The sequence below is a fragment of the Pelodiscus sinensis genome, chromosome 5, assembly GCF_052426305.1.
Source record: "Pelodiscus sinensis isolate ZL-2025 chromosome 5, ASM5242630v1, whole genome shotgun sequence".
Taxonomy (NCBI): Eukaryota; Metazoa; Chordata; order Testudines; family Trionychidae; genus Pelodiscus; species Pelodiscus sinensis.
In genome coordinates, this window is record NC_143056.1 from 87,821,501 (window position 1) to 87,825,430 (window position 3,930).

Below are 3,930 nucleotides of genomic sequence, written 5' to 3' on the forward strand. Positions count from 1 at the left end.
TGTTTACAGTCCCTCTCTTATTCCTGTAGGACTTCTGTAGTTCTACTCTCTCTTTTCTTTGAACTGTAAATATACTGAGAAGCAGGCCCTTATTTCTCTTAGGGTATGTCTACACTGCAGTGCTATTGCAGGATACTGGAAGATCCCAAAATAGCTCTCCGTGTCTTCATAGCAAGCCTGTTTATTTTGGGCTCGCTATTCTGATGTCCCTGTAAACTTCCATCCACGAAGAGTAAGGGATGTTTCAGAATAGCACTTTATTTTGAAATTTGTAGCTGTGTAGACAAAATGACAAATGACAAAATAAGCAATTTTGAAATATGAGACACACCCTAAGAATAGGGATGTGAACAACCAGTCGAGTAGCTGACTATTGGATGAGCCAATGCTTATTGGATAGTCAACCCAGTTGTCGACTAGTCATTCCCCCCTGCAGCTGTCTCTATCGGAAAGAGGCAGCGTGGAGGGGAGTGCTTCACAGTGGCAGCGCTGTGTTGAACCTGGGGCCAGTTAAGGTATCCCCAGGATACATTTGGCATTTCAAAGCAGCAGTGCCGCATGGAGCCCATGATCAGCTGCCTCCTCCCCGCTGACCCTGGGCTCTGTGTGGCACTATCTCTTGGAAATGCCACGTGGACCCATGCTCGCCCTGTGGCATTTCAAAGCAGAAGCACCACATGGAGACCAGGGTCAGCAGAGGAGTCCCCAGAGCTGATCCTTGGCTCCATGTGTTTGTGCCGCTTTGAAACACCGTAGTGAGCATGGGGTTGGGGGAGACTATCTTGCTGGCCCCGTGCTCCCTGCAGTGATTTTGCTTACTCAGGTACTCAAGTAATCAAAATTTAACATCCCTACCTAAGAGAGAGGGTGAGGTGAATTACTAAAGTCCCTCCTCTTAGATCATTGGCATCTTCCATCCAGTCACCTATGCTAATCAATTCATTTCAGCTTGGCTACTGTGTCTTTGGTCAGATTCTAAAAGCACTGTGATTTTTCTGGTTGATCAGAACTCTTTTTCCCCAAGTGTTTTCTGCTCTTAAACCATTTTGTCACTTGAATCATTTGGACTGAGCAATAATATTTTGGTGGTGACAAAGTTTATATAAAAATAACAGATGCAGCTGATTATTTTAACAGAATCTGAGAATTCTAGTGCAGAGAAATCTCAAGATAGATGTGGAGTCTTACAGAGAGGTGCAGGGGAAGGGATCTTTCTCAATCCAAGGTAATACACAGGCCATCTACATAGTAAAGGTGAGGAACCAACTACCATGAAATGCATCATGTTGCAAAAAAGAAAACGTAATTTTGGGTAGTTTTAACAGAGGGATAGTATGCAAGTTGCAGGTGATGGTAGTACTGCTCGTCTCCTGTTCAAGCCAGCAGGGCCTCCTGTATTCATCTGAGGCTGCTGGAGAAGTTTGTTGAAGAAATCTGAGCCACTAACAATAGTATTTTCAAATTCATGGATGATGGGAGAAGTCCTAGCAACTCTCCTTCAGTCTAACATAGTGTCCACCTTTCAGAAGGAAGAGCTGATGAACTACAGAATCATCAAGTTGACCTTGATACCCAGGAAACTACTGGAGCTATGCATACAACATTGAATTTGCAGGTACCTGGGGCAGGAAGGGGTGATCACTAGCATAAATTTAACAAAACATGCCAAACCAGTTGGATTTCTCTTTTTGACAGACTACTTGGTTTAGTGCATAGGGGGACTAAGGTGGGCATGTTATACCTTGAATTTAGCAAGGTTGTTGACATAGTCGTACCTTACATTCTGATAAGGGAGCTGAAGAAAAGTGGGATCACTGGAACTACCGTTGGGAGGTTACATAACTGGATAAACAACAGTAAATTAATATTATCAGAATTATGTCAAATTGGAGGGACACCTCGAGCAGGGTTCCACAGGGCTCTGTTCGGGATCTGTTGTTTCATATCTTTAACAACAAGTTGGATGTAGGAATAAAGAAAATACTGATCAAATCTGCAGATGACACAAAGGTAGGGTGTGATTTACAATACAGATGGGAAGGGTTAACTCATTCCAGTGAATTTGTGGGGGCTAGGGGAGCTCCCCACATGCTGCAGGCAGTGGGTTACTCCTGCCCCACGGGGGGCTGCTGTGAACAGGGGCTGTGAACAGGGCCTGCAACACCCTCAGTCTGCCATAATAATAAAGAATCTATAGCCTGTAAGACAAACAAGGAAAGAAGTGGGCCTTACCCACTGAGGATGGGGTGAAGAGTAAAGATTACATAGACGTGGCCCAACATCTAAACAAATAATTTTCCTTCTTAGAATCATAAAAACTCAGGGAACTGTGCAGGGTGGTGAATGACAGCAAGGATCTGGAGGTTGGATTTTACTTCTGCTTCAGGTGTAGTCATTTCTAACAGCTTAAAGGGATTTAATGGTGGAGAGAGGAGGCCTGGATCATCTCCAGTTAAGAATGATCTGGCACAAGAAATTGCAAGAACTTAAGAACAGTTCCACGGGGGTCATACTAGTGGCCACATGTAGGTGCTCCAGATGAAATGAATAGAACAAGTAATCAAGTGATCCATCCTTAGTTACCCATTCCCAGCTTCTGGCAAACAGAGGCAAGGGCCACTATCCCTGCCCACCCTTGCTAATAGCCATTGGTGGACCTATCCTCCATGAATTTATCTAGTTCTTTTTGAATCCTGATACAGTCTTGGCCATCACAATATCCTCTATCAAAGAGTTCAATAGGCTGCTGACTATGTTGTGTGAAGAAATACTTTGTTTTGAATTTTCAAAGGGGTAGCCGTGTTAGTATGTCACCGAAAAATATTAATGAATGGTCCTGCAGCACCTTGGAGACTTAACAAAAATATAGACTGTATCGTGCCTATGAAAGCTCATGTTCTTCTTTGGGGAGTGTCCCTATGGGTGCTCTACCTTAGGTGTTTTGGCACCACAGCGTGCTTATCTGGAAGATTTTAAATAGCAGTGGCTTTAATAGCTAGCTCGCACATGTGCAGACGTGCTATAGCGCACGCACAAAGTTCTTTACCATCTGTGCCACCATTTTGCCCTTACACATTGACTGATGACTCCATGATTTCCTCAGTGCTCCAGACACTGTTGTTTGGCACTGACTCCTCCCCCCAGGTAGAGGGGCATTCCATATCTCTGTCTGACATACCATCATTCTATGGTGAGGAGGATCAAACTTCCATAATGACTGCAACCCCTCCCAGACATTCCACGCCGAGGTGAAAACTCTCTCGTTCTCAGCCAGCCTTACCACACTGGCAACCTACCTAGTGGCTACCGCCGCCTATGCCAGTGCCTCCCACAAGTAGCTACTGTGACCCCATTGCACCTTACAGGGCTCAGCAGCAGCAACATCAACATGCTGTTCAGCGCTGTTTGAGACCCACATCCACTGTGTCCCTTAATACCTCAAGAGACTAGGATGACTTCAATCAATCAAGTGATGACGAATCCACTACTTCCACTCTCACACGTCTCCTCCCTCTCCAGGAGATACAGTCATGCCTACACAACTCTCATCTGGGGACAACTTCAAGGCCTTTCAAGACCTTTTCAAAAGGGTAGCTGAGCACCTACATGGAGGTCTCTTTAACAACAGCACCAGCGACCCAACACAAACTTACCAGTATCTTCCATGCCTCTCTACCACAAGGCTCACGCTCACCATGGATTCTGCCTTTATGGACCCAGCCAAACAACTTTGGCAAACACTTGCCAACATTCAACCCATAGGCAACAGGGTGGACAGGAAATACTATGTAGCTCCACAAGGGATCTACTATCACACCCTGCTCCTAATTCCATAGTGATTAAGGCAGCGAGCCAGAGGAGCAAACAAAACATCACTAAATCCACTCCCCCGAACAAGGAGTGGAAACAGCTAGATGCAATGGGCAGACG